The sequence below is a fragment of the Schistocerca americana genome, unplaced genomic scaffold (assembly GCF_021461395.2).
Source record: "Schistocerca americana isolate TAMUIC-IGC-003095 unplaced genomic scaffold, iqSchAmer2.1 HiC_scaffold_133, whole genome shotgun sequence".
NCBI classification, from domain to species: domain Eukaryota; kingdom Metazoa; phylum Arthropoda; class Insecta; order Orthoptera; family Acrididae; genus Schistocerca; species Schistocerca americana.
In genome coordinates, this window is record NW_025725405.1 from 224,440 (window position 1) to 251,792 (window position 27,353).

The 27,353-nt window shown below is 54.7% G+C and overlaps 66 non-coding genes across 66 annotated transcripts; 13 read left to right on the forward strand and 53 right to left on the reverse strand.

The window, feature by feature from the left end:
• Positions 1-244: 244 nt before the first annotated feature.
• Trnag-gcc lies at positions 245-315 on the reverse strand. Its single transcript has one exon. It is a non-coding gene; the product is annotated as a tRNA-Gly (tRNA).
• A 341-nt stretch (positions 316-656) lies between these two features.
• On the forward strand, positions 657-728 carry Trnag-ucc. Its single transcript has one exon. It is a non-coding gene; the product is annotated as a tRNA-Gly (tRNA).
• A 586-nt stretch (positions 729-1,314) lies between these two features.
• Trnai-aau lies at positions 1,315-1,388 on the reverse strand. The gene has a single exon. It is a non-coding gene; the product is annotated as a tRNA-Ile (tRNA).
• A 198-nt stretch (positions 1,389-1,586) lies between these two features.
• Trnae-uuc lies at positions 1,587-1,658 on the reverse strand. Its single transcript has one exon. It is a non-coding gene; the product is annotated as a tRNA-Glu (tRNA).
• A 281-nt stretch (positions 1,659-1,939) lies between these two features.
• On the reverse strand, positions 1,940-2,012 carry Trnam-cau. Its single transcript has one exon. It is a non-coding gene; the product is annotated as a tRNA-Met (tRNA).
• Positions 2,013-2,305: 293 nt separating this feature from the next.
• Positions 2,306-2,376, reverse strand: Trnag-gcc. Its single transcript has one exon. It is a non-coding gene; the product is annotated as a tRNA-Gly (tRNA).
• Positions 2,377-2,717: 341 nt separating this feature from the next.
• On the forward strand, positions 2,718-2,789 carry Trnag-ucc. The gene has a single exon. It is a non-coding gene; the product is annotated as a tRNA-Gly (tRNA).
• Positions 2,790-3,375: 586 nt separating this feature from the next.
• Positions 3,376-3,449, reverse strand: Trnai-aau. Its single transcript has one exon. It is a non-coding gene; the product is annotated as a tRNA-Ile (tRNA).
• Positions 3,450-3,647: 198 nt separating this feature from the next.
• Trnae-uuc lies at positions 3,648-3,719 on the reverse strand. The gene has a single exon. It is a non-coding gene; the product is annotated as a tRNA-Glu (tRNA).
• A 281-nt stretch (positions 3,720-4,000) lies between these two features.
• On the reverse strand, positions 4,001-4,073 carry Trnam-cau. Its single transcript has one exon. It is a non-coding gene; the product is annotated as a tRNA-Met (tRNA).
• A 293-nt stretch (positions 4,074-4,366) lies between these two features.
• On the reverse strand, positions 4,367-4,437 carry Trnag-gcc. The gene has a single exon. It is a non-coding gene; the product is annotated as a tRNA-Gly (tRNA).
• A 341-nt stretch (positions 4,438-4,778) lies between these two features.
• On the forward strand, positions 4,779-4,850 carry Trnag-ucc. The gene has a single exon. It is a non-coding gene; the product is annotated as a tRNA-Gly (tRNA).
• A 586-nt stretch (positions 4,851-5,436) lies between these two features.
• Positions 5,437-5,510, reverse strand: Trnai-aau. The gene has a single exon. It is a non-coding gene; the product is annotated as a tRNA-Ile (tRNA).
• Positions 5,511-5,708: 198 nt separating this feature from the next.
• On the reverse strand, positions 5,709-5,780 carry Trnae-uuc. Its single transcript has one exon. It is a non-coding gene; the product is annotated as a tRNA-Glu (tRNA).
• Positions 5,781-6,061: 281 nt separating this feature from the next.
• Trnam-cau lies at positions 6,062-6,134 on the reverse strand. Its single transcript has one exon. It is a non-coding gene; the product is annotated as a tRNA-Met (tRNA).
• A 293-nt stretch (positions 6,135-6,427) lies between these two features.
• On the reverse strand, positions 6,428-6,498 carry Trnag-gcc. Its single transcript has one exon. It is a non-coding gene; the product is annotated as a tRNA-Gly (tRNA).
• A 341-nt stretch (positions 6,499-6,839) lies between these two features.
• On the forward strand, positions 6,840-6,911 carry Trnag-ucc. Its single transcript has one exon. It is a non-coding gene; the product is annotated as a tRNA-Gly (tRNA).
• A 586-nt stretch (positions 6,912-7,497) lies between these two features.
• Trnai-aau lies at positions 7,498-7,571 on the reverse strand. The gene has a single exon. It is a non-coding gene; the product is annotated as a tRNA-Ile (tRNA).
• A 198-nt stretch (positions 7,572-7,769) lies between these two features.
• Positions 7,770-7,841, reverse strand: Trnae-uuc. The gene has a single exon. It is a non-coding gene; the product is annotated as a tRNA-Glu (tRNA).
• A 281-nt stretch (positions 7,842-8,122) lies between these two features.
• On the reverse strand, positions 8,123-8,195 carry Trnam-cau. Its single transcript has one exon. It is a non-coding gene; the product is annotated as a tRNA-Met (tRNA).
• Positions 8,196-8,488: 293 nt separating this feature from the next.
• On the reverse strand, positions 8,489-8,559 carry Trnag-gcc. Its single transcript has one exon. It is a non-coding gene; the product is annotated as a tRNA-Gly (tRNA).
• A 341-nt stretch (positions 8,560-8,900) lies between these two features.
• Trnag-ucc lies at positions 8,901-8,972 on the forward strand. The gene has a single exon. It is a non-coding gene; the product is annotated as a tRNA-Gly (tRNA).
• A 586-nt stretch (positions 8,973-9,558) lies between these two features.
• Trnai-aau lies at positions 9,559-9,632 on the reverse strand. Its single transcript has one exon. It is a non-coding gene; the product is annotated as a tRNA-Ile (tRNA).
• Positions 9,633-9,830: 198 nt separating this feature from the next.
• Trnae-uuc lies at positions 9,831-9,902 on the reverse strand. Its single transcript has one exon. It is a non-coding gene; the product is annotated as a tRNA-Glu (tRNA).
• Positions 9,903-10,183: 281 nt separating this feature from the next.
• Positions 10,184-10,256, reverse strand: Trnam-cau. The gene has a single exon. It is a non-coding gene; the product is annotated as a tRNA-Met (tRNA).
• Positions 10,257-10,549: 293 nt separating this feature from the next.
• Positions 10,550-10,620, reverse strand: Trnag-gcc. The gene has a single exon. It is a non-coding gene; the product is annotated as a tRNA-Gly (tRNA).
• Positions 10,621-10,961: 341 nt separating this feature from the next.
• On the forward strand, positions 10,962-11,033 carry Trnag-ucc. Its single transcript has one exon. It is a non-coding gene; the product is annotated as a tRNA-Gly (tRNA).
• Positions 11,034-11,619: 586 nt separating this feature from the next.
• On the reverse strand, positions 11,620-11,693 carry Trnai-aau. The gene has a single exon. It is a non-coding gene; the product is annotated as a tRNA-Ile (tRNA).
• A 198-nt stretch (positions 11,694-11,891) lies between these two features.
• On the reverse strand, positions 11,892-11,963 carry Trnae-uuc. The gene has a single exon. It is a non-coding gene; the product is annotated as a tRNA-Glu (tRNA).
• A 281-nt stretch (positions 11,964-12,244) lies between these two features.
• Positions 12,245-12,317, reverse strand: Trnam-cau. Its single transcript has one exon. It is a non-coding gene; the product is annotated as a tRNA-Met (tRNA).
• A 293-nt stretch (positions 12,318-12,610) lies between these two features.
• Positions 12,611-12,681, reverse strand: Trnag-gcc. The gene has a single exon. It is a non-coding gene; the product is annotated as a tRNA-Gly (tRNA).
• Positions 12,682-13,022: 341 nt separating this feature from the next.
• On the forward strand, positions 13,023-13,094 carry Trnag-ucc. The gene has a single exon. It is a non-coding gene; the product is annotated as a tRNA-Gly (tRNA).
• Positions 13,095-13,680: 586 nt separating this feature from the next.
• Positions 13,681-13,754, reverse strand: Trnai-aau. The gene has a single exon. It is a non-coding gene; the product is annotated as a tRNA-Ile (tRNA).
• A 198-nt stretch (positions 13,755-13,952) lies between these two features.
• Trnae-uuc lies at positions 13,953-14,024 on the reverse strand. The gene has a single exon. It is a non-coding gene; the product is annotated as a tRNA-Glu (tRNA).
• A 281-nt stretch (positions 14,025-14,305) lies between these two features.
• On the reverse strand, positions 14,306-14,378 carry Trnam-cau. Its single transcript has one exon. It is a non-coding gene; the product is annotated as a tRNA-Met (tRNA).
• A 293-nt stretch (positions 14,379-14,671) lies between these two features.
• On the reverse strand, positions 14,672-14,742 carry Trnag-gcc. The gene has a single exon. It is a non-coding gene; the product is annotated as a tRNA-Gly (tRNA).
• A 341-nt stretch (positions 14,743-15,083) lies between these two features.
• Positions 15,084-15,155, forward strand: Trnag-ucc. The gene has a single exon. It is a non-coding gene; the product is annotated as a tRNA-Gly (tRNA).
• A 576-nt stretch (positions 15,156-15,731) lies between these two features.
• Positions 15,732-15,805, reverse strand: Trnai-aau. Its single transcript has one exon. It is a non-coding gene; the product is annotated as a tRNA-Ile (tRNA).
• A 198-nt stretch (positions 15,806-16,003) lies between these two features.
• Positions 16,004-16,075, reverse strand: Trnae-uuc. Its single transcript has one exon. It is a non-coding gene; the product is annotated as a tRNA-Glu (tRNA).
• Positions 16,076-16,356: 281 nt separating this feature from the next.
• Trnat-cgu lies at positions 16,357-16,429 on the reverse strand. Its single transcript has one exon. It is a non-coding gene; the product is annotated as a tRNA-Thr (tRNA).
• Positions 16,430-16,722: 293 nt separating this feature from the next.
• Positions 16,723-16,793, reverse strand: Trnag-gcc. Its single transcript has one exon. It is a non-coding gene; the product is annotated as a tRNA-Gly (tRNA).
• A 341-nt stretch (positions 16,794-17,134) lies between these two features.
• Trnag-ucc lies at positions 17,135-17,206 on the forward strand. Its single transcript has one exon. It is a non-coding gene; the product is annotated as a tRNA-Gly (tRNA).
• Positions 17,207-17,792: 586 nt separating this feature from the next.
• Trnai-aau lies at positions 17,793-17,866 on the reverse strand. Its single transcript has one exon. It is a non-coding gene; the product is annotated as a tRNA-Ile (tRNA).
• Positions 17,867-18,064: 198 nt separating this feature from the next.
• Positions 18,065-18,136, reverse strand: Trnae-uuc. Its single transcript has one exon. It is a non-coding gene; the product is annotated as a tRNA-Glu (tRNA).
• A 281-nt stretch (positions 18,137-18,417) lies between these two features.
• Trnam-cau lies at positions 18,418-18,490 on the reverse strand. The gene has a single exon. It is a non-coding gene; the product is annotated as a tRNA-Met (tRNA).
• Positions 18,491-18,783: 293 nt separating this feature from the next.
• On the reverse strand, positions 18,784-18,854 carry Trnag-gcc. Its single transcript has one exon. It is a non-coding gene; the product is annotated as a tRNA-Gly (tRNA).
• Positions 18,855-19,195: 341 nt separating this feature from the next.
• Positions 19,196-19,267, forward strand: Trnag-ucc. Its single transcript has one exon. It is a non-coding gene; the product is annotated as a tRNA-Gly (tRNA).
• Positions 19,268-19,843: 576 nt separating this feature from the next.
• Trnai-aau lies at positions 19,844-19,917 on the reverse strand. Its single transcript has one exon. It is a non-coding gene; the product is annotated as a tRNA-Ile (tRNA).
• A 198-nt stretch (positions 19,918-20,115) lies between these two features.
• Positions 20,116-20,187, reverse strand: Trnae-uuc. Its single transcript has one exon. It is a non-coding gene; the product is annotated as a tRNA-Glu (tRNA).
• Positions 20,188-20,468: 281 nt separating this feature from the next.
• Trnam-cau lies at positions 20,469-20,541 on the reverse strand. The gene has a single exon. It is a non-coding gene; the product is annotated as a tRNA-Met (tRNA).
• A 293-nt stretch (positions 20,542-20,834) lies between these two features.
• Trnag-gcc lies at positions 20,835-20,905 on the reverse strand. The gene has a single exon. It is a non-coding gene; the product is annotated as a tRNA-Gly (tRNA).
• Positions 20,906-21,246: 341 nt separating this feature from the next.
• Positions 21,247-21,318, forward strand: Trnag-ucc. The gene has a single exon. It is a non-coding gene; the product is annotated as a tRNA-Gly (tRNA).
• A 586-nt stretch (positions 21,319-21,904) lies between these two features.
• On the reverse strand, positions 21,905-21,978 carry Trnai-aau. The gene has a single exon. It is a non-coding gene; the product is annotated as a tRNA-Ile (tRNA).
• A 198-nt stretch (positions 21,979-22,176) lies between these two features.
• On the reverse strand, positions 22,177-22,248 carry Trnae-uuc. Its single transcript has one exon. It is a non-coding gene; the product is annotated as a tRNA-Glu (tRNA).
• Positions 22,249-22,529: 281 nt separating this feature from the next.
• Positions 22,530-22,602, reverse strand: Trnam-cau. The gene has a single exon. It is a non-coding gene; the product is annotated as a tRNA-Met (tRNA).
• A 293-nt stretch (positions 22,603-22,895) lies between these two features.
• Positions 22,896-22,966, reverse strand: Trnag-gcc. The gene has a single exon. It is a non-coding gene; the product is annotated as a tRNA-Gly (tRNA).
• A 341-nt stretch (positions 22,967-23,307) lies between these two features.
• On the forward strand, positions 23,308-23,379 carry Trnag-ucc. The gene has a single exon. It is a non-coding gene; the product is annotated as a tRNA-Gly (tRNA).
• Positions 23,380-23,965: 586 nt separating this feature from the next.
• Positions 23,966-24,039, reverse strand: Trnai-aau. Its single transcript has one exon. It is a non-coding gene; the product is annotated as a tRNA-Ile (tRNA).
• Positions 24,040-24,237: 198 nt separating this feature from the next.
• Trnae-uuc lies at positions 24,238-24,309 on the reverse strand. Its single transcript has one exon. It is a non-coding gene; the product is annotated as a tRNA-Glu (tRNA).
• Positions 24,310-24,590: 281 nt separating this feature from the next.
• On the reverse strand, positions 24,591-24,663 carry Trnam-cau. Its single transcript has one exon. It is a non-coding gene; the product is annotated as a tRNA-Met (tRNA).
• Positions 24,664-24,956: 293 nt separating this feature from the next.
• Trnag-gcc lies at positions 24,957-25,027 on the reverse strand. The gene has a single exon. It is a non-coding gene; the product is annotated as a tRNA-Gly (tRNA).
• Positions 25,028-25,368: 341 nt separating this feature from the next.
• On the forward strand, positions 25,369-25,440 carry Trnag-ucc. Its single transcript has one exon. It is a non-coding gene; the product is annotated as a tRNA-Gly (tRNA).
• A 586-nt stretch (positions 25,441-26,026) lies between these two features.
• Trnai-aau lies at positions 26,027-26,100 on the reverse strand. Its single transcript has one exon. It is a non-coding gene; the product is annotated as a tRNA-Ile (tRNA).
• Positions 26,101-26,298: 198 nt separating this feature from the next.
• On the reverse strand, positions 26,299-26,370 carry Trnae-uuc. The gene has a single exon. It is a non-coding gene; the product is annotated as a tRNA-Glu (tRNA).
• Positions 26,371-26,651: 281 nt separating this feature from the next.
• On the reverse strand, positions 26,652-26,724 carry Trnam-cau. The gene has a single exon. It is a non-coding gene; the product is annotated as a tRNA-Met (tRNA).
• Positions 26,725-27,017: 293 nt separating this feature from the next.
• Trnag-gcc lies at positions 27,018-27,088 on the reverse strand. The gene has a single exon. It is a non-coding gene; the product is annotated as a tRNA-Gly (tRNA).
• Positions 27,089-27,353: the final 265 nt, after the last annotated feature.

Sequence of the window (27,353 nt, forward strand, 5' to 3'; positions counted from 1 at the left end):
GTAGAGAGTCTGCACTCCCTGGCTCATTTTTTCTGTTGCTACACGTGCATTCACGGCGCGGCAGGCAACTTGCGATGCTAGGCCGACGCCAGTATGTACAATAGCACGCAGGAGTCCAAACGAGCAGTCGTCCGCGCTGCATGATTGGTTCTTTCCACACGGAATCCCGCGGTTCATTCTCATGGCTCACGCAGTTCGAGTGCGAAAGACACGCAGCACCCCTACCGGAGAAAAAACAAAATGATGCATCGGCCGGGAATCGAACCCGGGCCGCCCGCGTGGCAGGCGAGCATTCTACCACTGAACCACCGATGCTCGGGCCAGCGGTACCTTCACGCTGCTTCCCGAGCAGATGTCTCAAGGGAAAGTGGGACTGCCGTCAAGCGCCGTAGCATTCTGTGGAGAAGATGCTGCAGACGCTGAATCCTGCACTGCACTGCTTAAAGATGCCGCCAGAACGCGGTCCTCTGCGTACTCTTGCGCCGCCGGCGCCGACTCTTGCCAAAGGATGCGAAATGTGCGCGGATACGCTGTCCGAATGCGTCTGGATGTGCTCCCCTAGCCTGCCTCGAAATGCGCCTGCCGGGTACGATCACCTTCGGCCGCTGCCGACAGGCGGGAAGCCGACTCAGCGCGGTGGCGGGGCGCTCGCTTGTGCGGTGGTGGTGTAATGGTCAGCATAGTTGCCTTCCAAGCAGTTGATCCGGGTTCGATTCCCGGCCACCGCAGCAGGCTTTTAATTTCGCGTATGAGTACTTTTGCCACGCGCTCTTAAACTATTGTTTTTTCGCCCTCTTACTCGCTGCATACCAGCCCTTAGTGTGTCTCGACTTGTCTCGACTTTGCTCAGCTGACGCGAGAGCTGACGCTCTCAAATCGGCCTATATCAAAACGACAAGCACGAGAAACGACTGAGAGAGGTAAGGAGAGGCGAGGCGAGGCGATGGACACACAGCACGCCCCCTTCATTTCACGGTGGCGTCTCCCTGGCCGAATCGGGCTGTAGCTCCGAAAACAAAGGAGAAACAAAAATAGGAAGTAAAACTGCCAATACTGCCCTGTGTTCCCATGCGCTCACCCGCCCAAGTACTGACAAGGGCCAAAGTTGTTACGCATCGGCAATCGGACATTTTCTTTCATTTTCTCTAACCAGTGTATTCAAGATATTATGGCCATTGCCGAGTGAATGCTGTAGTGCTTCCCGACGAGTCGGGTTCGGATCCTCTGTCAACTTCCACGCAGGGTGATGATCATTTGGTCATCACACTCGCCAGCTGAAATCGGCGCTGCCTTTTCGCAGTAGTAAAAGAGAAGTGGCCCGTGGGGGGATCGAACCCACGACCTTCGCGTTATTAGCACGACGCTCTAACCAACTGAGCTAACGGGCCTCGGCAGATGCAGTTGCTCAGCCCTACGCTGGAATCAGGTGGCATGAAGCCATACACCATTCCTATGGTCGTCGTGTGTCTGCTTCCCTAGTCTATATTCTGCTGACGGTCACGAAACAGTAGCTATATTGCGAGCAGGACGGGAAACGGCCGCTCGGACAGCTCAAACTTGTCACGATTCGTGTGGAAAAAATTCCGTTCCGGTACCGGGAATCGAACCCGGGCCTCCTGGGTGAAAGCCAGGTATCCTAGCCACTAGACCACACCGGATGCGGCCGTTTCATTCGACCGTTCGTACGGTCGCTTGTCGCATTGTCGCTCTCTTTGCGAGCATCTTTGCACATACTGACTGGCAAGGCGCGCACCTCAAACGTCGCAGAGCAATGCTTTTGGCTTCATGCTCTGCTGGGAGAAGAGGAATAGGGAAGCTGTATGTAGCAATAACAGGAAGTAAACATTTTCCCGCTGAAGCGTTGAAACGTTGCGGATAACAAACAAGAAATAAGTTGGCGCCCTAGCAACAGCACCACCTTCAGTCACAGAAAATTAGATGCCCCGGGTGAGGATCGAACTCACGACCTTAAGATTATGAGACTTACGCGCTGCCTACTGCGCTACCGAGGCAGGCGATCGTTAGACCTTCTGGAATCTTGGTAAGTACCGAATACAAGTGGTAGAGAGTCTGCACTCCCTGGCTCATTTTTTCTGTTGCTACACGTGCATTCACGGCGCGGCAGGCAACTTGCGATGCTAGGCCGACGCCAGTATGTACAATAGCACGCAGGAGTCCAAACGAGCAGTCGTCCGCGCTGCATGATTGGTTCTTTCCACACGGAATCCCGCGGTTCATTCTCATGGCTCACGCAGTTCGAGTGCGAAAGACACGCAGCACCCCTACCGGAGAAAAAACAAAATGATGCATCGGCCGGGAATCGAACCCGGGCCGCCCGCGTGGCAGGCGAGCATTCTACCACTGAACCACCGATGCTCGGGCCAGCGGTACCTTCACGCTGCTTCCCGAGCAGATGTCTCAAGGGAAAGTGGGACTGCCGTCAAGCGCCGTAGCATTCTGTGGAGAAGATGCTGCAGACGCTGAATCCTGCACTGCACTGCTTAAAGATGCCGCCAGAACGCGGTCCTCTGCGTACTCTTGCGCCGCCGGCGCCGACTCTTGCCAAAGGATGCGAAATGTGCGCGGATACGCTGTCCGAATGCGTCTGGATGTGCTCCCCTAGCCTGCCTCGAAATGCGCCTGCCGGGTACGATCACCTTCGGCCGCTGCCGACAGGCGGGAAGCCGACTCAGCGCGGTGGCGGGGCGCTCGCTTGTGCGGTGGTGGTGTAATGGTCAGCATAGTTGCCTTCCAAGCAGTTGATCCGGGTTCGATTCCCGGCCACCGCAGCAGGCTTTTAATTTCGCGTATGAGTACTTTTGCCACGCGCTCTTAAACTATTGTTTTTTCGCCCTCTTACTCGCTGCATACCAGCCCTTAGTGTGTCTCGACTTGTCTCGACTTTGCTCAGCTGACGCGAGAGCTGACGCTCTCAAATCGGCCTATATCAAAACGACAAGCACGAGAAACGACTGAGAGAGGTAAGGAGAGGCGAGGCGAGGCGATGGACACACAGCACGCCCCCTTCATTTCACGGTGGCGTCTCCCTGGCCGAATCGGGCTGTAGCTCCGAAAACAAAGGAGAAACAAAAATAGGAAGTAAAACTGCCAATACTGCCCTGTGTTCCCATGCGCTCACCCGCCCAAGTACTGACAAGGGCCAAAGTTGTTACGCATCGGCAATCGGACATTTTCTTTCATTTTCTCTAACCAGTGTATTCAAGATATTATGGCCATTGCCGAGTGAATGCTGTAGTGCTTCCCGACGAGTCGGGTTCGGATCCTCTGTCAACTTCCACGCAGGGTGATGATCATTTGGTCATCACACTCGCCAGCTGAAATCGGCGCTGCCTTTTCGCAGTAGTAAAAGAGAAGTGGCCCGTGGGGGGATCGAACCCACGACCTTCGCGTTATTAGCACGACGCTCTAACCAACTGAGCTAACGGGCCTCGGCAGATGCAGTTGCTCAGCCCTACGCTGGAATCAGGTGGCATGAAGCCATACACCATTCCTATGGTCGTCGTGTGTCTGCTTCCCTAGTCTATATTCTGCTGACGGTCACGAAACAGTAGCTATATTGCGAGCAGGACGGGAAACGGCCGCTCGGACAGCTCAAACTTGTCACGATTCGTGTGGAAAAAATTCCGTTCCGGTACCGGGAATCGAACCCGGGCCTCCTGGGTGAAAGCCAGGTATCCTAGCCACTAGACCACACCGGATGCGGCCGTTTCATTCGACCGTTCGTACGGTCGCTTGTCGCATTGTCGCTCTCTTTGCGAGCATCTTTGCACATACTGACTGGCAAGGCGCGCACCTCAAACGTCGCAGAGCAATGCTTTTGGCTTCATGCTCTGCTGGGAGAAGAGGAATAGGGAAGCTGTATGTAGCAATAACAGGAAGTAAACATTTTCCCGCTGAAGCGTTGAAACGTTGCGGATAACAAACAAGAAATAAGTTGGCGCCCTAGCAACAGCACCACCTTCAGTCACAGAAAATTAGATGCCCCGGGTGAGGATCGAACTCACGACCTTAAGATTATGAGACTTACGCGCTGCCTACTGCGCTACCGAGGCAGGCGATCGTTAGACCTTCTGGAATCTTGGTAAGTACCGAATACAAGTGGTAGAGAGTCTGCACTCCCTGGCTCATTTTTTCTGTTGCTACACGTGCATTCACGGCGCGGCAGGCAACTTGCGATGCTAGGCCGACGCCAGTATGTACAATAGCACGCAGGAGTCCAAACGAGCAGTCGTCCGCGCTGCATGATTGGTTCTTTCCACACGGAATCCCGCGGTTCATTCTCATGGCTCACGCAGTTCGAGTGCGAAAGACACGCAGCACCCCTACCGGAGAAAAAACAAAATGATGCATCGGCCGGGAATCGAACCCGGGCCGCCCGCGTGGCAGGCGAGCATTCTACCACTGAACCACCGATGCTCGGGCCAGCGGTACCTTCACGCTGCTTCCCGAGCAGATGTCTCAAGGGAAAGTGGGACTGCCGTCAAGCGCCGTAGCATTCTGTGGAGAAGATGCTGCAGACGCTGAATCCTGCACTGCACTGCTTAAAGATGCCGCCAGAACGCGGTCCTCTGCGTACTCTTGCGCCGCCGGCGCCGACTCTTGCCAAAGGATGCGAAATGTGCGCGGATACGCTGTCCGAATGCGTCTGGATGTGCTCCCCTAGCCTGCCTCGAAATGCGCCTGCCGGGTACGATCACCTTCGGCCGCTGCCGACAGGCGGGAAGCCGACTCAGCGCGGTGGCGGGGCGCTCGCTTGTGCGGTGGTGGTGTAATGGTCAGCATAGTTGCCTTCCAAGCAGTTGATCCGGGTTCGATTCCCGGCCACCGCAGCAGGCTTTTAATTTCGCGTATGAGTACTTTTGCCACGCGCTCTTAAACTATTGTTTTTTCGCCCTCTTACTCGCTGCATACCAGCCCTTAGTGTGTCTCGACTTGTCTCGACTTTGCTCAGCTGACGCGAGAGCTGACGCTCTCAAATCGGCCTATATCAAAACGACAAGCACGAGAAACGACTGAGAGAGGTAAGGAGAGGCGAGGCGAGGCGATGGACACACAGCACGCCCCCTTCATTTCACGGTGGCGTCTCCCTGGCCGAATCGGGCTGTAGCTCCGAAAACAAAGGAGAAACAAAAATAGGAAGTAAAACTGCCAATACTGCCCTGTGTTCCCATGCGCTCACCCGCCCAAGTACTGACAAGGGCCAAAGTTGTTACGCATCGGCAATCGGACACTTTCTTTCATTTTCTCTAACCAGTGTATTCAAGATATTATGGCCATTGCCGAGTGAATGCTGTAGTGCTTCCCGACGAGTCGGGTTCGGATCCTCTGTCAACTTCCACGCAGGGTGATGATCATTTGGTCATCACACTCGCCAGCTGAAATCGGCGCTGCCTTTTCGCAGTAGTAAAAGAGAAGTGGCCCGTGGGGGGATCGAACCCACGACCTTCGCGTTATTAGCACGACGCTCTAACCAACTGAGCTAACGGGCCTCGGCAGATGCAGTTGCTCAGCCCTACGCTGGAATCAGGTGGCATGAAGCCATACACCATTCCTATGGTCGTCGTGTGTCTGCTTCCCTAGTCTATATTCTGCTGACGGTCACGAAACAGTAGCTATATTGCGAGCAGGACGGGAAACGGCCGCTCGGACAGCTCAAACTTGTCACGATTCGTGTGGAAAAAATTCCGTTCCGGTACCGGGAATCGAACCCGGGCCTCCTGGGTGAAAGCCAGGTATCCTAGCCACTAGACCACACCGGATGCGGCCGTTTCATTCGACCGTTCGTACGGTCGCTTGTCGCATTGTCGCTCTCTTTGCGAGCATCTTTGCACATACTGACTGGCAAGGCGCGCACCTCAAACGTCGCAGAGCAATGCTTTTGGCTTCATGCTCTGCTGGGAGAAGAGGAATAGGGAAGCTGTATGTAGCAATAACAGGAAGTAAACATTTTCCCGCTGAAGCGTTGAAACGTTGCGGATAACAAACAAGAAATAAGTTGGCGCCCTAGCAACAGCACCACCTTCAGTCACAGAAAATTAGATGCCCCGGGTGAGGATCGAACTCACGACCTTAAGATTATGAGACTTACGCGCTGCCTACTGCGCTACCGAGGCAGGCGATCGTTAGACCTTCTGGAATCTTGGTAAGTACCGAATACAAGTGGTAGAGAGTCTGCACTCCCTGGCTCATTTTTTCTGTTGCTACACGTGCATTCACGGCGCGGCAGGCAACTTGCGATGCTAGGCCGACGCCAGTATGTACAATAGCACGCAGGAGTCCAAACGAGCAGTCGTCCGCGCTGCATGATTGGTTCTTTCCACACGGAATCCCGCGGTTCATTCTCATGGCTCACGCAGTTCGAGTGCGAAAGACACGCAGCACCCCTACCGGAGAAAAAACAAAATGATGCATCGGCCGGGAATCGAACCCGGGCCGCCCGCGTGGCAGGCGAGCATTCTACCACTGAACCACCGATGCTCGGGCCAGCGGTACCTTCACGCTGCTTCCCGAGCAGATGTCTCAAGGGAAAGTGGGACTGCCGTCAAGCGCCGTAGCATTCTGTGGAGAAGATGCTGCAGACGCTGAATCCTGCACTGCACTGCTTAAAGATGCCGCCAGAACGCGGTCCTCTGCGTACTCTTGCGCCGCCGGCGCCGACTCTTGCCAAAGGATGCGAAATGTGCGCGGATACGCTGTCCGAATGCGTCTGGATGTGCTCCCCTAGCCTGCCTCGAAATGCGCCTGCCGGGTACGATCACCTTCGGCCGCTGCCGACAGGCGGGAAGCCGACTCAGCGCGGTGGCGGGGCGCTCGCTTGTGCGGTGGTGGTGTAATGGTCAGCATAGTTGCCTTCCAAGCAGTTGATCCGGGTTCGATTCCCGGCCACCGCAGCAGGCTTTTAATTTCGCGTATGAGTACTTTTGCCACGCGCTCTTAAACTATTGTTTTTTCGCCCTCTTACTCGCTGCATACCAGCCCTTAGTGTGTCTCGACTTGTCTCGACTTTGCTCAGCTGACGCGAGAGCTGACGCTCTCAAATCGGCCTATATCAAAACGACAAGCACGAGAAACGACTGAGAGAGGTAAGGAGAGGCGAGGCGAGGCGATGGACACACAGCACGCCCCCTTCATTTCACGGTGGCGTCTCCCTGGCCGAATCGGGCTGTAGCTCCGAAAACAAAGGAGAAACAAAAATAGGAAGTAAAACTGCCAATACTGCCCTGTGTTCCCATGCGCTCACCCGCCCAAGTACTGACAAGGGCCAAAGTTGTTACGCATCGGCAATCGGACATTTTCTTTCATTTTCTCTAACCAGTGTATTCAAGATATTATGGCCATTGCCGAGTGAATGCTGTAGTGCTTCCCGACGAGTCGGGTTCGGATCCTCTGTCAACTTCCACGCAGGGTGATGATCATTTGGTCATCACACTCGCCAGCTGAAATCGGCGCTGCCTTTTCGCAGTAGTAAAAGAGAAGTGGCCCGTGGGGGGATCGAACCCACGACCTTCGCGTTATTAGCACGACGCTCTAACCAACTGAGCTAACGGGCCTCGGCAGATGCAGTTGCTCAGCCCTACGCTGGAATCAGGTGGCATGAAGCCATACACCATTCCTATGGTCGTCGTGTGTCTGCTTCCCTAGTCTATATTCTGCTGACGGTCACGAAACAGTAGCTATATTGCGAGCAGGACGGGAAACGGCCGCTCGGACAGCTCAAACTTGTCACGATTCGTGTGGAAAAAATTCCGTTCCGGTACCGGGAATCGAACCCGGGCCTCCTGGGTGAAAGCCAGGTATCCTAGCCACTAGACCACACCGGATGCGGCCGTTTCATTCGACCGTTCGTACGGTCGCTTGTCGCATTGTCGCTCTCTTTGCGAGCATCTTTGCACATACTGACTGGCAAGGCGCGCACCTCAAACGTCGCAGAGCAATGCTTTTGGCTTCATGCTCTGCTGGGAGAAGAGGAATAGGGAAGCTGTATGTAGCAATAACAGGAAGTAAACATTTTCCCGCTGAAGCGTTGAAACGTTGCGGATAACAAACAAGAAATAAGTTGGCGCCCTAGCAACAGCACCACCTTCAGTCACAGAAAATTAGATGCCCCGGGTGAGGATCGAACTCACGACCTTAAGATTATGAGACTTACGCGCTGCCTACTGCGCTACCGAGGCAGGCGATCGTTAGACCTTCTGGAATCTTGGTAAGTACCGAATACAAGTGGTAGAGAGTCTGCACTCCCTGGCTCATTTTTTCTGTTGCTACACGTGCATTCACGGCGCGGCAGGCAACTTGCGATGCTAGGCCGACGCCAGTATGTACAATAGCACGCAGGAGTCCAAACGAGCAGTCGTCCGCGCTGCATGATTGGTTCTTTCCACACGGAATCCCGCGGTTCATTCTCATGGCTCACGCAGTTCGAGTGCGAAAGACACGCAGCACCCCTACCGGAGAAAAAACAAAATGATGCATCGGCCGGGAATCGAACCCGGGCCGCCCGCGTGGCAGGCGAGCATTCTACCACTGAACCACCGATGCTCGGGCCAGCGGTACCTTCACGCTGCTTCCCGAGCAGATGTCTCAAGGGAAAGTGGGACTGCCGTCAAGCGCCGTAGCATTCTGTGGAGAAGATGCTGCAGACGCTGAATCCTGCACTGCACTGCTTAAAGATGCCGCCAGAACGCGGTCCTCTGCGTACTCTTGCGCCGCCGGCGCCGACTCTTGCCAAAGGATGCGAAATGTGCGCGGATACGCTGTCCGAATGCGTCTGGATGTGCTCCCCTAGCCTGCCTCGAAATGCGCCTGCCGGGTACGATCACCTTCGGCCGCTGCCGACAGGCGGGAAGCCGACTCAGCGCGGTGGCGGGGCGCTCGCTTGTGCGGTGGTGGTGTAATGGTCAGCATAGTTGCCTTCCAAGCAGTTGATCCGGGTTCGATTCCCGGCCACCGCAGCAGGCTTTTAATTTCGCGTATGAGTACTTTTGCCACGCGCTCTTAAACTATTGTTTTTTCGCCCTCTTACTCGCTGCATACCAGCCCTTAGTGTGTCTCGACTTGTCTCGACTTTGCTCAGCTGACGCGAGAGCTGACGCTCTCAAATCGGCCTATATCAAAACGACAAGCACGAGAAACGACTGAGAGAGGTAAGGAGAGGCGAGGCGAGGCGATGGACACACAGCACGCCCCCTTCATTTCACGGTGGCGTCTCCCTGGCCGAATCGGGCTGTAGCTCCGAAAACAAAGGAGAAACAAAAATAGGAAGTAAAACTGCCAATACTGCCCTGTGTTCCCATGCGCTCACCCGCCCAAGTACTGACAAGGGCCAAAGTTGTTACGCATCGGCAATCGGACATTTTCTTTCATTTTCTCTAACCAGTGTATTCAAGATATTATGGCCATTGCCGAGTGAATGCTGTAGTGCTTCCCGACGAGTCGGGTTCGGATCCTCTGTCAACTTCCACGCAGGGTGATGATCATTTGGTCATCACACTCGCCAGCTGAAATCGGCGCTGCCTTTTCGCAGTAGTAAAAGAGAAGTGGCCCGTGGGGGGATCGAACCCACGACCTTCGCGTTATTAGCACGACGCTCTAACCAACTGAGCTAACGGGCCTCGGCAGATGCAGTTGCTCAGCCCTACGCTGGAATCAGGTGGCATGAAGCCATACACCATTCCTATGGTCGTCGTGTGTCTGCTTCCCTAGTCTATATTCTGCTGACGGTCACGAAACAGTAGCTATATTGCGAGCAGGACGGGAAACGGCCGCTCGGACAGCTCAAACTTGTCACGATTCGTGTGGAAAAAATCCCGTTCCGGTACCGGGAATCGAACCCGGGCCTCCTGGGTGAAAGCCAGGTATCCTAGCCACTAGACCACACCGGATGCGGCCGTTTCATTCGACCGTTCGTACGGTCGCTTGTCGCATTGTCGCTCTCTTTGCGAGCATCTTTGCACATACTGACTGGCAAGGCGCGCACCTCAAACGTCGCAGAGCAATGCTTTTGGCTTCATGCTCTGCTGGGAGAAGAGGAATAGGGAAGCTGTATGTAGCAATAACAGGAAGTAAACATTTTCCCGCTGAAGCGTTGAAACGTTGCGGATAACAAACAAGAAATAAGTTGGCGCCCTAGCAACAGCACCACCTTCAGTCACAGAAAATTAGATGCCCCGGGTGAGGATCGAACTCACGACCTTAAGATTATGAGACTTACGCGCTGCCTACTGCGCTACCGAGGCAGGCGATCGTTAGACCTTCTGGAATCTTGGTAAGTACCGAATACAAGTGGTAGAGAGTCTGCACTCCCTGGCTCATTTTTTCTGTTGCTACACGTGCATTCACGGCGCGGCAGGCAACTTGCGATGCTAGGCCGACGCCAGTATGTACAATAGCACGCAGGAGTCCAAACGAGCAGTCGTCCGCGCTGCATGATTGGTTCTTTCCACACGGAATCCCGCGGTTCATTCTCATGGCTCACGCAGTTCGAGTGCGAAAGACACGCAGCACCCCTACCGGAGAAAAAACAAAATGATGCATCGGCCGGGAATCGAACCCGGGCCGCCCGCGTGGCAGGCGAGCATTCTACCACTGAACCACCGATGCTCGGGCCAGCGGTACCTTCACGCTGCTTCCCGAGCAGATGTCTCAAGGGAAAGTGGGACTGCCGTCAAGCGCCGTAGCATTCTGTGGAGAAGATGCTGCAGACGCTGAATCCTGCACTGCACTGCTTAAAGATGCCGCCAGAACGCGGTCCTCTGCGTACTCTTGCGCCGCCGGCGCCGACTCTTGCCAAAGGATGCGAAATGTGCGCGGATACGCTGTCCGAATGCGTCTGGATGTGCTCCCCTAGCCTGCCTCGAAATGCGCCTGCCGGGTACGATCACCTTCGGCCGCTGCCGACAGGCGGGAAGCCGACTCAGCGCGGTGGCGGGGCGCTCGCTTGTGCGGTGGTGGTGTAATGGTCAGCATAGTTGCCTTCCAAGCAGTTGATCCGGGTTCGATTCCCGGCCACCGCAGCAGGCTTTTAATTTCGCGTATGAGTACTTTTGCCACGCGCTCTTAAACTATTGTTTTTTCGCCCTCTTACTCGCTGCATACCAGCCCTTAGTGTGTCTCGACTTGTCTCGACTTTGCTCAGCTGACGCGAGAGCTGACGCTCTCAAATCGGCCTATATCAAAACGACAAGCACGAGAAACGACTGAGAGAGGTAAGGAGAGGCGAGGCGAGGCGATGGACACACAGCACGCCCCCTTCATTTCACGGTGGCGTCTCCCTGGCCGAATCGGGCTGTAGCTCCGAAAACAAAGGAGAAACAAAAATAGGAAGTAAAACTGCCAATACTGCCCTGTGTTCCCATGCGCTCACCCGCCCAAGTACTGACAAGGGCCAAAGTTGTTACGCATCGGCAATCGGACATTTTCTTTCATTTTCTCTAACCAGTGTATTCAAGATATTATGGCCATTGCCGAGTGAATGCTGTAGTGCTTCCCGACGAGTCGGGTTCGGATCCTCTGTCAACTTCCACGCAGGGTGATGATCATTTGGTCATCACACTCGCCAGCTGAAATCGGCGCTGCCTTTTCGCAGTAGTAAAAGAGAAGTGGCCCGTGGGGGGATCGAACCCACGACCTTCGCGTTATTAGCACGACGCTCTAACCAACTGAGCTAACGGGCCTCGGCAGATGCAGTTGCTCAGCCCTACGCTGGAATCAGGTGGCATGAAGCCATACACCATTCCTATGGTCGTCGTGTGTCTGCTTCCCTAGTCTATATTCTGCTGACGGTCACGAAACAGTAGCTATATTGCGAGCAGGACGGGAAACGGCCGCTCGGACAGCTCAAACTTGTCACGATTCGTGTGGAAAAAATTCCGTTCCGGTACCGGGAATCGAACCCGGGCCTCCTGGGTGAAAGCCAGGTATCCTAGCCACTAGACCACACCGGACGCGGCCGTTTCATTCGACCGTTCGTACGGTCGCTTGTCGCATTGTCGCTCTCTTTGCGAGCATCTTTGCACATACTGACTGGCAAGGCGCGCACCTCAAACGTCGCAGAGCAATGCTTTTGGCTTCATGCTCTGCTGGGAGAAGAGGAATAGGGAAGCTGTATGTAGCAATAACAGGAAGTAAACATTTTCCCGCTGAAGCGTTGAAACGTTGCGGATAACAAACAAGAAATAAGTTGGCGCCCTAGCAACAGCACCACCTTCAGTCACAGAAAATTAGATGCCCCGGGTGAGGATCGAACTCACGACCTTAAGATTATGAGACTTACGCGCTGCCTACTGCGCTACCGAGGCAGGCGATCGTTAGACCTTCTGGAATCTTGGTAAGTACCGAATACAAGTGGTAGAGAGTCTGCACTCCCTGGCTCATTTTTTCTGTTGCTACACGTGCATTCACGGCGCGGCAGGCAACTTGCGATGCTAGGCCGACGCCAGTATGTACAATAGCACGCAGGAGTCCAAACGAGCAGTCGTCCGCGCTGCATGATTGGTTCTTTCCACACGGAATCCCGCGGTTCATTCTCATGGCTCACGCAGTTCGAGTGCGAAAGACACGCAGCACCCCTACCGGAGAAAAAACAAAATGATGCATCGGCCGGGAATCGAACCCGGGCCGCCCGCGTGGCAGGCGAGCATTCTACCACTGAACCACCGATGCTCGGGCCAGCGGTACCTTCACGCTGCTTCCCGAGCAGATGTCTCAAGGGAAAGTGGGACTGCCGTCAAGCGCCGTAGCATTCTGTGGAGAAGATGCTGCAGACGCTGAATCCTGCACTGCACTGCTTAAAGATGCCGCCAGAACGCGGTCCTCTGCGTACTCTTGCGCCGCCGGCGCCGACTCTTGCCAAAGGATGCGAAATGTGCGCGGATACGCTGTCCGAATGCGTCTGGATGTGCTCCCCTAGCCTGCCTCGAAATGCGCCTGCCGGGTACGATCACCTTCGGCCGCTGCCGACAGGCGGGAAGCCGACTCAGCGCGGTGGCGGGGCGCTCGCTTGTGCGGTGGTGGTGTAATGGTCAGCATAGTTGCCTTCCAAGCAGTTGATCCGGGTTCGATTCCCGGCCACCGCAGCAGGCTTTTAATTTCGCGTATGAGTACTTTTGCCACGCGCTCTTAAACTATTGTTTTTTCGCCCTCTTACTCGCTGCATACCAGCCCTTAGTGTGTCTCGACTTGTCTCGACTTTGCTCAGCTGACGCGAGAGCTGACGCTCTCAAATCGGCCTATATCAAAACGACAAGCACGAGAAACGACTGAGAGAGGTAAGGAGAGGCGAGGCGAGGCGATGGACACACAGCACGCCCCCTTCATTTCACGGTGGCGTCTCCCTGGCCGAATCGGGCTGTAGCTCCGAAAACAAAGGAGAAACAAAAATAGGAAGTAAAACTGCCGATACTGCCCTGTGTTCCCATGCGCTCACCCGCCCAAGTACTGACAAGGGCCAAAGTTGTTACGCATCGGCAATCGGACATTTTCTTTCATTTTCTCTAACCAGTGTATTCAAGATATTATGGCCATTGCCGAGTGAATGCTGTAGTGCTTCCCGACGAGTCGGGTTCGGATCCTCTGTCAACTTCCACGCAGGGTGATGATCATTTGGTCATCACACTCGCCAGCTGAAATCGGCGCTGCCTTTTCGCAGTAGTAAAAGAGAAGTGGCCCGTGGGGGGATCGAACCCACGACCTTCGGGTTATTAGCACGACGCTCTAACCAACTGAGCTAACGGGCCTCGGCAGATGCAGTTGCTCAGCCCTACGCTGGAATCAGGTGGCATGAAGCCATACACCATTCCTATGGTCGTCGTGTGTCTGCTTCCCTAGTCTATATTCTGCTGACGGTCACGAAACAGTAGCTATATTGCGAGCAGGACGGGAAACGGCCGCTCGGACAGCTCAAACTTGTCACGATTCGTGTGGAAAAAATTCCGTTCCGGTACCGGGAATCGAACCCGGGCCTCCTGGGTGAAAGCCAGGTATCCTAGCCACTAGACCACACCGGATGCGGCCGTTTCATTCGACCGTTCGTACGGTCGCTTGTCGCATTGTCGCTCTCTTTGCGAGCATCTTTGCACATACTGACTGGCAAGGCGCGCACCTCAAACGTCGCAGAGCAATGCTTTTGGCTTCATGCTCTGCTGGGAGAAGAGGAATAGGGAAGCTGTATGTAGCAATAACAGGAAGTAAACATTTTCCCGCTGAAGCGTTGAAACGTTGCGGATAACAAACAAGAAATAAGTTGGCGCCCTAGCAACAGCACCACCTTCAGTCACAGAAAATTAGATGCCCCGGGTGAGGATCGAACTCACGACCTTAAGATTATGAGACTTACGCGCTGCCTACTGCGCTACCGAGGCAGGCGATCGTTAGACCTTCTGGAATCTTGGTAAGTACCGAATACAAGTGGTAGAGAGTCTGCACTCCCTGGCTCATTTTTTCTGTTGCTACACGTGCATTCACGGCGCGGCAGGCAACTTGCGATGCTAGGCCGACGCCAGTATGTACAATAGCACGCAGGAGTCCAAACGAGCAGTCGTCCGCGCTGCATGATTGGTTCTTTCCACACGGAATCCCGCGGTTCATTCTCATGGCTCACGCAGTTCGAGTGCGAAAGACACGCAGCACCCCTACCGGAGAAAAAACAAAATGATGCATCGGCCGGGAATCGAACCCGGGCCGCCCGCGTGGCAGGCGAGCATTCTACCACTGAACCACCGATGCTCGGGCCAGCGGTACCTTCACGCTGCTTCCCGAGCAGATGTCTCAAGGGAAAGTGGGACTGCCGTCAAGCGCCGTAGCATTCTGTGGAGAAGATGCTGCAGACGCTGAATCCTGCACTGCACTGCTTAAAGATGCCGCCAGAACGCGGTCCTCTGCGTACTCTTGCGCCGCCGGCGCCGACTCTTGCCAAAGGATGCGAAATGTGCGCGGATACGCTGTCCGAATGCGTCTGGATGTGCTCCCCTAGCCTGCCTCGAAATGCGCCTGCCGGGTACGATCACCTTCGGCCGCTGCCGACAGGCGGGAAGCCGACTCAGCGCGGTGGCGGGGCGCTCGCTTGTGCGGTGGTGGTGTAATGGTCAGCATAGTTGCCTTCCAAGCAGTTGATCCGGGTTCGATTCCCGGCCACCGCAGCAGGCTTTTAATTTCGCGTATGAGTACTTTTGCCACGCGCTCTTAAACTATTGTTTTTTCGCCCTCTTACTCGCTGCATACCAGCCCTTAGTGTGTCTCGACTTGTCTCGACTTTGCTCAGCTGACGCGAGAGCTGACGCTCTCAAATCGGCCTATATCAAAACGACAAGCACGAGAAACGACTGAGAGAGGTAAGGAGAGGCGAGGCGAGGCGATGGACACACAGCACGCCCCCTTCATTTCACGGTGGCGTCTCCCTGGCCGAATCGGGCTGTAGCTCCGAAAACAAAGGAGAAACAAAAATAGGAAGTAAAACTGCCAATACTGCCCTGTGTTCCCATGCGCTCACCCGCCCAAGTACTGACAAGGGCCAAAGTTGTTACGCATCGGCAATCGGAAATTTTCTCTAACCAGTGTATTCAAGATATTATGGCCATTGCCGAGTGAATGCTGTAGTGCTTCCCGACGAGTCGGGTTCGGATCCTCTGTCAACTTCCACGCAGGGTGATGATCATTTGGTCATCACACTCGCCAGCTGAAATCGGCGCTGCCTTTTCGCAGTAGTAAAAGAGAAGTGGCCCGTGGGGGGATCGAACCCACGACCTTCGCGTTATTAGCACGACGCTCTAACCAACTGAGCTAACGGGCCTCGGCAGATGCAGTTGCTCAGCCCTACGCTGGAATCAGGTGGCATGAAGCCATACACCATTCCTATGGTCGTCGTGTGTCTGCTTCCCTAGTCTATATTCTGCTGACGGTCACGAAACAGTAGCTATATTGCGAGCAGGACGGGAAACGGCCGCTCGGACAGCTCAAACTTGTCACGATTCGTGTGGAAAAAATTCCGTTCCGGTACCGGGAATCGAACCCGGGCCTCCTGGGTGAAAGCCAGGTATCCTAGCCACTAGACCACACCGGATGCGGCCGTTTCATTCGACCGTTCGTACGGTCGCTTGTCGCATTGTCGCTCTCTTTGCGAGCATCTTTGCACATACTGACTGGCAAGGCGCGCACCTCAAACGTCGCAGAGCAATGCTTTTGGCTTCATGCTCTGCTGGGAGAAGAGGAATAGGGAAGCTGTATGTAGCAATAACAGGAAGTAAACATTTTCCCGCTGAAGCGTTGAAACGTTGCGGATAACAAACAAGAAATAAGTTGGCGCCCTAGCAACAGCACCACCTTCAGTCACAGAAAATTAGATGCCCCGGGTGAGGATCGAACTCACGACCTTAAGATTACGAGACTTACGCGCTGCCTACTGCGCTACCGAGGCAGGCGATCGTTAGACCTTCTGGAATCTTGGTAAGTACCGAATACAAGTGGTAGAGAGTCTGCACTCCCTGGCTCATTTTTTCTGTTGCTACACGTGCATTCACGGCGCGGCAGGCAACTTGCGATGCTAGGCCGACGCCAGTATGTACAATAGCACGCAGGAGTCCAAACGAGCAGTCGTCCGCGCTGCATGATTGGTTCTTTCCACACGGAATCCCGCGGTTCATTCTCATGGCTCACGCAGTTCGAGTGCGAAAGACACGCAGCACCCCTACCGGAGAAAAAACAAAATAATGCATCGGCCGGGAATCGAACCCGGGCCGCCCGCGTGGCAGGCGAGCATTCTACCACTGAACCACCGATGCTCGGGCCAGCGGTACCTTCACGCTGCTTCCCGAGCAGATGTCTCAAGGGAAAGTGGGACTGCCGTCAAGCGCCGTAGCATTCTGTGGAGAAGATGCTGCAGACGCTGAATCCTGCACTGCACTGCTTAAAGATGCCGCCAGAACGCGGTCCTCTGCGTACTCTTGCGCCGCCGGCGCCGACTCTTGCCAAAGGATGCGAAATGTGCGCGGATACGCTGTCCGAATGCGTCTGGATGTGCTCCCCTAGCCTGCCTCGAAATGCGCCTGCCGGGTACGATCACCTTCGGCCGCTGCCGACAGGCGGGAAGCCGACTCAGCGCGGTGGCGGGGCGCTCGCTTGTGCGGTGGTGGTGTAATGGTCAGCATAGTTGCCTTCCAAGCAGTTGATCCGGGTTCGATTCCCGGCCACCGCAGCAGGCTTTTAATTTCGCGTATGAGTACTTTTGCCACGCGCTCTTAAACTATTGTTTTTTCGCCCTCTTACTCGCTGCATACCAGCCCTTAGTGTGTCTCGACTTGTCTCGACTTTGCTCAGCTGACGCGAGAGCTGACGCTCTCAAATCGGCCTATATCAAAACGACAAGCACGAGAAACGACTGAGAGAGGTAAGGAGAGGCGAGGCGAGGCGATGGACACACAGCACGCCCCCTTCATTTCACGGTGGCGTCTCCCTGGCCGAATCGGGCTGTAGCTCCGAAAACAAAGGAGAAACAAAAATAGGAAGTAAAACTGCCAATACTGCCCTGTGTTCCCATGCGCTCACCCGCCCAAGTACTGACAAGGGCCAAAGTTGTTACGCATCGGCAATCGGACATTTTCTTTCATTTTCTCTAACCAGTGTATTCAAGATATTATGGCCATTGCCGAGTGAATGCTGTAGTGCTTCCCGACGAGTCGGGTTCGGATCCTCTGTCAACTTCCACGCAGGGTGATGATCATTTGGTCATCACACTCGCCAGCTGAAATCGGCGCTGCCTTTTCGCAGTAGTAAAAGAGAAGTGGCCCGTGGGGGGATCGAACCCACGACCTTCGCGTTATTAGCACGACGCTCTAACCAACTGAGCTAACGGGCCTCGGCAGATGTAGTTGCTCAGCCCTACGCTGGAATCAGGTGGCATGAAGCCATACACCATTCCTATGGTCGTCGTGTGTCTGCTTCCCTAGTCTATATTCTGCTGACGGTCACGAAACAGTAGCTATATTGCGAGCAGGACGGGAAACGGCCGCTCGGACAGCTCAAACTTGTCACGATTCGTGTGGAAAAAATTCCGTTCCGGTACCGGGAATCGAACCCGGGCCTCCTGGGTGAAAGCCAGGTATCCTAGCCACTAGACCACACCGGATGCGGCCGTTTCATTCGACCGTTCGTACGGTCGCTTGTCGCATTGTCGCTCTCTTTGCGAGCATCTTTGCACATACTGACTGGCAAGGCGCGCACCTCAAACGTCGCAGAGCAATGCTTTTGGCTTCATGCTCTGCTGGGAGAAGAGGAATAGGGAAGCTGTATGTAGCAATAACAGGAAGTAAACATTTTCCCGCTGAAGCGTTGAAACGTTGCGGATAACAAACAAGAAATAAGTTGGCGCCCTAGCAACAGCACCACCTTCAGTCACAGAAAATTAGATGCCCCGGGTGAGGATCGAACTCACGACCTTAAGATTATGAGACTTACGCGCTGCCTACTGCGCTACCGAGGCAGGCGATCGTTAGACCTTCTGGAATCTTGGTAAGTACCGAATACAAGTGGTAGAGAGTCTGCACTCCCTGGCTCATTTTTTCTGTTGCTACACGTGCATTCACGGCGCGGCAGGCAACTTGCGATGCTAGGCCGACGCCAGTATGTACAATAGCACGCAGGAGTCCAAACGAGCAGTCGTCCGCGCTGCATGATTGGTTCTTTCCACACGGAATCCCGCGGTTCATTCTCATGGCTCACGCAGTTCGAGTGCGAAAGACACGCAGCACCCCTACCGGAGAAAAAACAAAATGATGCATCGGCCGGGAATCGAACCCGGGCCGCCCGCGTGGCAGGCGAGCATTCTACCACTGAACCACCGATGCTCGGGCCAGCGGTACCTTCACGCTGCTTCCCGAGCAGATGTCTCAAGGGAAAGTGGGACTGCCGTCAAGCGCCGTAGCATTCTGTGGAGAAGATGCTGCAGACGCTGAATCCTGCACTGCACTGCTTAAAGATGCCGCCAGAACGCGGTCCTCTGCGTACTCTTGCGCCGCCGGCGCCGACTCTTGCCAAAGGATGCGAAATGTGCGCGGATACGCTGTCCGAATGCGTCTGGATGTGCTCCCCTAGCCTGCCTCGAAATGCGCCTGCCGGGTACGATCACCTTCGGCCGCTGCCGACAGGCGGGAAGCCGACTCAGCGCGGTGGCGGGGCGCTCGCTTGTGCGGTGGTGGTGTAATGGTCAGCATAGTTGCCTTCCAAGCAGTTGATCCGGGTTCGATTCCCGGCCACCGCAGCAGGCTTTTAATTTCGCGTATGAGTACTTTTGCCACGCGCTCTTAAACTATTGTTTTTTCGCCCTCTTACTCGCTGCATACCAGCCCTTAGTGTGTCTCGACTTGTCTCGACTTTGCTCAGCTGACGCGAGAGCTGACGCTCTCAAATCGGCCTATATCAAAACGACAAGCACGAGAAACGACTGAGAGAGGTAAGGAGAGGCGAGGCGAGGCGATGGACACACAGCACGCCCCCTTCATTTCACGGTGGCGTCTCCCTGGCCGAATCGGGCTGTAGCTCCGAAAACAAAGGAGAAACAAAAATAGGAAGTAAAACTGCCAATACTGCCCTGTGTTCCCATGCGCTCACCCGCCCAAGTACTGACAAGGGCCAAAGTTGTTACGCATCGGCAATCGGAAATTTTCTCTAACCAGTGTATTCAAGATATTATGGCCATTGCCGAGTGAATGCTGTAGTGCTTCCCGACGAGTCGGGTTCGGATCCTCTGTCAACTTCCACGCAGGGTGATGATCATTTGGTCATCACACTCGCCAGCTGAAATCGGCGCTGCCTTTTCGCAGTAGTAAAAGAGAAGTGGCCCGTGGGGGGATCGAACCCACGACCTTCGCGTTATTAGCACGACGCTCTAACCAACTGAGCTAACGGGCCTCGGCAAATGCAGTTGCTCAGCCCTACGCTGGAATCAGGTGGCATGAAGCCATACACCATTCCTATGGTCGTCGTGTGTCTGCTTCCCTAGTCTATATTCTGCTGACGGTCACGAAACAGTAGCTATATTGCGAGCAGGACGGGAAACGGCCGCTCGGACAGCTCAAACTTGTCACGATTCGTGTGGAAAAAATTCCGTTCCGGTACCGGGAATCGAACCCGGGCCTCCTGGGTGAAAGCCAGGTATCCTAGCCACTAGACCACACCGGATGCGGCCGTTTCATTCGACCGTTCGTACGGTCGCTTGTCGCATTGTCGCTCTCTTTGCGAGCATCTTTGCACATACTGACTGGCAAGGCGCGCACCTCAAACGTCGCAGAGCAATGCTTTTGGCTTCATGCTCTGCTGGGAGAAGAGGAATAGGGAAGCTGTATGTAGCAATAACAGGAAGTAAACATTTTCCCGCTGAAGCGTTGAAACGTTGCGGATAACAAACAAGAAATAAGTTGGCGCCCTAGCAACAGCACCACCTTCAGTCACAGAAAATTAGATGCCCCGGGTGAGGATCGAACTCACGACCTTAAGATTATGAGACTTACGCGCTGCCTACTGCGCTACCGAGGCAGGCGATCGTTAGACCTTCTGGAATCTTGGTAAGTACCGAATACAAGTGGTAGAGAGTCTGCACTCCCTGGCTCATTTTTTCTGTTGCTACACGTGCATTCACGGCGCGGCAGGCAACTTGCGATGCTAGGCCGACGCCAGTATGTACAATAGCACGCAGGAGTCCAAACGAGCAGTCGTCCGCGCTGCATGATTGGTTCTTTCCACACGGAATCCCGCGGTTCATTCTCATGGCTCACGCAGTTCGAGTGCGAAAGACACGCAGCACCCCTACCGGAGAAAAAACAAAATGATGCATCGGCCGGGAATCGAACCCGGGCCGCCCGCGTGGCAGGCGAGCATTCTACCACTGAACCACCGATGCTCGGGCCAGCGGTACCTTCACGCTGCTTCCCGAGCAGATGTCTCAAGGGAAAGTGGGACTGCCGTCAAGCGCCGTAGCATTCTGTGGAGAAGATGCTGCAGACGCTGAATCCTGCACTGCACTGCTTAAAGATGCCGCCAGAACGCGGTCCTCTGCGTACTCTTGCGCCGCCGGCGCCGACTCTTGCCAAAGGATGCGAAATGTGCGCGGATACGCTGTCCGAATGCGTCTGGATGTGCTCCCCTAGCCTGCCTCGAAATGCGCCTGCCGGGTACGATCACCTTCGGCCGCTGCCGACAGGCGGGAAGCCGACTCAGCGCGGTGGCGGGGCGCTCGCTTGTGCGGTGGTGGTGTAATGGTCAGCATAGTTGCCTTCCAAGCAGTTGATCCGGGTTCGATTCCCGGCCACCGCAGCAGGCTTTTAATTTCGCGTATGAGTACTTTTGCCACGCGCTCTTAAACTATTGTTTTTTCGCCCTCTTACTCGCTGCATACCAGCCCTTAGTGTGTCTCGACTTGTCTCGACTTTGCTCAGCTGACGCGAGAGCTGACGCTCTCAAATCGGCCTATATCAAAACGACAAGCACGAGAAACGACTGAGAGAGGTAAGGAGAGGCGAGGCGAGGCGATGGACACACAGCACGCCCCCTTCATTTCACGGTGGCGTCTCCCTGGCCGAATCGGGCTGTAGCTCCGAAAACAAAGGAGAAACAAAAATAGGAAGTAAAACTGCCAATACTGCCCTGTGTTCCCATGCGCTCACCCGCCCAAGTACTGACAAGGGCCAAAGTTGTTACGCATCGGCAATCGGACATTTTCTTTCATTTTCTCTAACCAGTGTATTCAAGATATTATGGCCATTGCCGAGTGAATGCTGTAGTGCTTCCCGACGAGTCGGGTTCGGATCCTCTGTCAACTTCCACGCAGGGTGATGATCATTTGGTCATCACACTCGCCAGCTGAAATCGGCGCTGCCTTTTCGCAGTAGTAAAAGAGAAGTGGCCCGTGGGGGGATCGAACCCACGACCTTCGCGTTATTAGCACGACGCTCTAACCAACTGAGCTAACGGGCCTCGGCAAATGCAGTTGCTCAGCCCTACGCTGGAATCAGGTGGCATGAAGCCATACACCATTCCTATGGTCGTCGTGTGTCTGCTTCCCTAGTCTATATTCTGCTGACGGTCACGAAACAGTAGCTATATTGCGAGCAGGACGGGAAACGGCCGCTCGGACAGCTCAAACTTGTCACGATTCGTGTGGAAAAAATTCCGTTCCGGTACCGGGAATCGAACCCGGGCCTCCTGGGTGAAAGCCAGGTATCCTAGCCACTAGACCACACCGGATGCGGCCGTTTCATTCGACCGTTCGTACGGTCGCTTGTCGCATTGTCGCTCTCTTTGCGAGCATCTTTGCACATACTGACTGGCAAGGCGCGCACCTCAAACGTCGCAGAGCAATGCTTTTGGCTTCATGCTCTGCTGGGAGAAGAGGAATAGGGAAGCTGTATGTAGCAATAACAGGAAGTAAACATTTTCCCGCTGAAGCGTTGAAACGTTGCGGATAACAAACAAGAAATAAGTTGGCGCCCTAGCAACAGCACCACCTTCAGTCACAGAAAATTAGATGCCCCGGGTGAGGATCGAACTCACGACCTTAAGATTATGAGACTTACGCGCTGCCTACTGCGCTACCGAGGCAGGCGATCGTTAGACCTTCTGGAATCTTGGTAAGTACCGAATACAAGTGGTAGAGAGTCTGCACTCCCTGGCTCATTTTTTCTGTTGCTACACGTGCATTCACGGCGCGGCAGGCAACTTGCGATGCTAGGCCGACGCCAGTATGTACAATAGCACGCAGGAGTCCAAACGAGCAGTCGTCCGCGCTGCATGATTGGTTCTTTCCACACGGAATCCCGCGGTTCATTCTCATGGCTCACGCAGTTCGAGTGCGAAAGACACGCAGCACCCCTACCGGAGAAAAAACAAAATGATGCATCGGCCGGGAATCGAACCCGGGCCGCCCGCGTGGCAGGCGAGCATTCTACCACTGAACCACCGATGCTCGGGCCAGCGGTACCTTCACGCTGCTTCCCGAGCAGATGTCTCAAGGGAAAGTGGGACTGCCGTCAAGCGCCGTAGCATTCTGTGGAGAAGATGCTGCAGACGCTGAATCCTGCACTGCACTGCTTAAAGATGCCGCCAGAACGCGGTCCTCTGCGTACTCTTGCGCCGCCGGCGCCGACTCTTGCCAAAGGATGCGAAATGTGCGCGGATACGCTGTCCGAATGCGTCTGGATGTGCTCCCCTAGCCTGCCTCGAAATGCGCCTGCCGGGTACGATCACCTTCGGCCGCTGCCGACAGGCGGGAAGCCGACTCAGCGCGGTGGCGGGGCGCTCGCTTGTGCGGTGGTGGTGTAATGGTCAGCATAGTTGCCTTCCAAGCAGTTGATCCGGGTTCGATTCCCGGCCACCGCAGCAGGCTTTTAATTTCGCGTATGAGTACTTTTGCCACGCGCTCTTAAACTATTGTTTTTTCGCCCTCTTACTCGCTGCATACCAGCCCTTAGTGTGTCTCGACTTGTCTCGACTTTGCTCAGCTGACGCGAGAGCTGACGCTCTCAAATCGGCCTATATCAAAACGACAAGCACGAGAAACGACTGAGAGAGGTAAGGAGAGGCGAGGCGAGGCGATGGACACACAGCACGCCCCCTTCATTTCACGGTGGCGTCTCCCTGGCCGAATCGGGCTGTAGCTCCGAAAACAAAGGAGAAACAAAAATAGGAAGTAAAACTGCCAATACTGCCCTGTGTTCCCATGCGCTCACCCGCCCAAGTACTGACAAGGGCCAAAGTTGTTACGCATCGGCAATCGGACATTTTCTTTCATTTTCTCTAACCAGTGTATTCAAGATATTATGGCCATTGCCGAGTGAATGCTGTAGTGCTTCCCGACGAGTCGGGTTCGGATCCTCTGTCAACTTCCACGCAGGGTGATGATCATTTGGTCATCACACTCGCCAGCTGAAATCGGCGCTGCCTTTTCGCAGTAGTAAAAGAGAAGTGGCCCGTGGGGGGATCGAACCCACGACCTTCGCGTTATTAGCACGACGCTCTAACCAACTGAGCTAACGGGCCTCGGCAGATGCAGTTGCTCAGCCCTACGCTGGAATCAGGTGGCATGAAGCCATACACCATTCCTATGGTCGTCGTGTGTCTGCTTCCCTAGTCTATATTCTGCTGACGGTCACGAAACAGTAGCTATATTGCGAGCAGGACGGGAAACGGCCGCTCGGACAGCTCAAACTTGTCACGATTCGTGTGGAAAAAATTCCGTTCCGGTACCGGGAATCGAACCCGGGCCTCCTGGGTGAAAGCCAGGTATCCTAGCCACTAGACCACACCGGATGCGGCCGTTTCATTCGACCGTTCGTACGGTCGCTTGTCGCATTGTCGCTCTCTTTGCGAGCATCTTTGCACATACTGACTGGCAAGGCGCGCACCTCAAACGTCGCAGAGCAATGCTTTTGGCTTCATGCTCTGCTGGGAGAAGAGGAATAGGGAAGCTGTATGTAGCAATAACAGGAAGTAAACATTTTCCCGCTGAAGCGTTGAAACGTTGCGGATAACAAACAAGAAATAAGTTGGCGCCCTAGCAACAGCACCACCTTCAGTCACAGAAAATTAGATGCCCCGGGTGAGGATCGAACTCACGACCTTAAGATTATGAGACTTACGCGCTGCCTACTGCGCTACCGAGGCAGGCGATCGTTAGACCTTCTGGAATCTTGGTAAGTACCGAATACAAGTGGTAGAGAGTCTGCACTCCCTGGCTCATTTTTTCTGTTGCTACACGTGCATTCACGGCGCGGCAGGCAACTTGCGATGCTAGGCCGACGCCAGTATGTACAATAGCACGCAGGAGTCCAAACGAGCAGTCGTCCGCGCTGCATGATTGGTTCTTTCCACACGGAATCCCGCGGTTCATTCTCATGGCTCACGCAGTTCGAGTGCGAAAGACACGCAGCACCCCTACCGGAGAAAAAACAAAATGATGCATCGGCCGGGAATCGAACCCGGGCCGCCCGCGTGGCAGGCGAGCATTCTACCACTGAACCACCGATGCTCGGGCCAGCGGTACCTTCACGCTGCTTCCCGAGCAGATGTCTCAAGGGAAAGTGGGACTGCCGTCAAGCGCCGTAGCATTCTGTGGAGAAGATGCTGCAGACGCTGAATCCTGCACTGCACTGCTTAAAGATGCCGCCAGAACGCGGTCCTCTGCGTACTCTTGCGCCGCCGGCGCCGACTCTTGCCAAAGGATGCGAAATGTGCGCGGATACGCTGTCCGAATGCGTCTGGATGTGCTCCCCTAGCCTGCCTCGAAATGCGCCTGCCGGGTACGATCACCTTCGGCCGCTGCCGACAGGCGGGAAGCCGACTCAGCGCGGTGGCGGGGCGCTCGCTTGTGCGGTGGTGGTGTAATGGTCAGCATAGTTGCCTTCCAAGCAGTTGATCCGGGTTCGATTCCCGGCCACCGCAGCAGGCTTTTAATTTCGCGTATGAGTACTTTTGCCACGCGCTCTTAAACTATTGTTTTTTCGCCCTCTTACTCGCTGCATACCAGCCCTTAGTGTGTCTCGACTTGTCTCGACTTTGCTCAGCTGACGCGAGAGCTGACGCTCTCAAATCGGCCTATATCAAAACGACAAGCACGAGAAACGACTGAGAGAGGTAAGGAGAGGCGAGGCGAGGCGATGGACACACAGCACGCCCCCTTCATTTCACGGTGGCGTCTCCCTGGCCGAATCGGGCTGTAGCTCCGAAAACAAAGGAGAAACAAAAATAGGAAGTAAAACTGCCAATACTGCCCTGTGTTCCCATGCGCTCACCCGCCCAAGTACTGACAAGGGCCAAAGTTGTTACGCATCGGCAATCGGACATTTTCTTTCATTTTCTCTAACCAGTGTATTCAAGATATTATGGCCATTGCCGAGTGAATGCTGTAGTGCTTCCCGACGAGTCGGGTTCGGATCCTCTGTCAACTTCCACGCAGGGTGATGATCATTTGGTCATCACACTCGCCAGCTGAAATCGGCGCTGCCTTTTCGCAGTAGTAAAAGAGAAGTGGCCCGTGGGGGGATCGAACCCACGACCTTCGCGTTATTAGCACGACGCTCTAACCAACTGAGCTAACGGGCCTCGGCAAATGCAGTTGCTCAGCCCTACGCTGGAATCAGGTGGCATGAAGCCATACACCATTCCTATGGTCGTCGTGTGTCTGCTTCCCTAGTCTATATTCTGCTGACGGTCACGAAACAGTAGCTATATTGCGAGCAGGACGGGAAACGGCCGCTCGGACAGCTCAAACTTGTCACGATTCGTGTGGAAAAAATTCCGTTCCGGTACCGGGAATCGAACCCGGGCCTCCTGGGTGAAAGCCAGGTATCCTAGCCACTAGACCACACCGGATGCGGCCGTTTCATTCGACCGTTCGTACGGTCGCTTGTCGCATTGTCGCTCTCTTTGCGAGCATCTTTGCACATACTGACTGGCAAGGCGCGCACCTCAAACGTCGCAGAGCAATGCTTTTGGCTTCATGCTCTGCTGGGAGAAGAGGAATAGGGAAGCTGTATGTAGCAATAACAGGAAGTAAACATTTTCCCGCTGAAGCGTTGAAACGTTGCGGATAACAAACAAGAAATAAGTTGGCGCCCTAGCAACAGCACCACCTTCAGTCACAGAAAATTAGATGCCCCGGGTGAGGATCGAACTCACGACCTTAAGATTATGAGACTTACGCGCTGCCTACTGCGCTACCGAGGCAGGCGATCGTTAGACCTTCTGGAATCTTGGTAAGTACCGAATACAAGTGGTAGAGAGTCTGCACTCCCTGGCTCATTTTTTCTGTTGCTACACGTGCATTCACGGCGCGGCAGGCAACTTGCGATGCTAGGCCGACGCCAGTATGTACAATAGCACGCAGGAGTCCAAACGAGCAGTCGTCCGCGCTGCATGATTGGTTCTTTCCACACGGAATCCCGCGGTTCATTCTCATGGCTCACGCAGTTCGAGTGCGAAAGACACGCAGCACCCCTACCGGAGAAAAAACAAAATGATGCATCGGCCGGGAATCGAACCCGGGCCGCCCGCGTGGCAGGCGAGCATTCTACCACTGAACCACCGATGCTCGGGCCAGCGGTACCTTCACGCTGCTTCCCGAGCAGATGTCTCAAGGGAAAGTGGGACTGCCGTCAAGCGCCGTAGCATTCTGTGGAGAAGATGCTGCAGACGCTGAATCCTGCACTGCACTGCTTAAAGATGCCGCCAGAACGCGGTCCTCTGCGTACTCTTGCGCCGCCGGCGCCGACTCTTGCCAAAGGATGCGAAATGTGCGCGGATACGCTGTCCGAATGCGTCTGGATGTGCTCCCCTAGCCTGCCTCGAAATGCGCC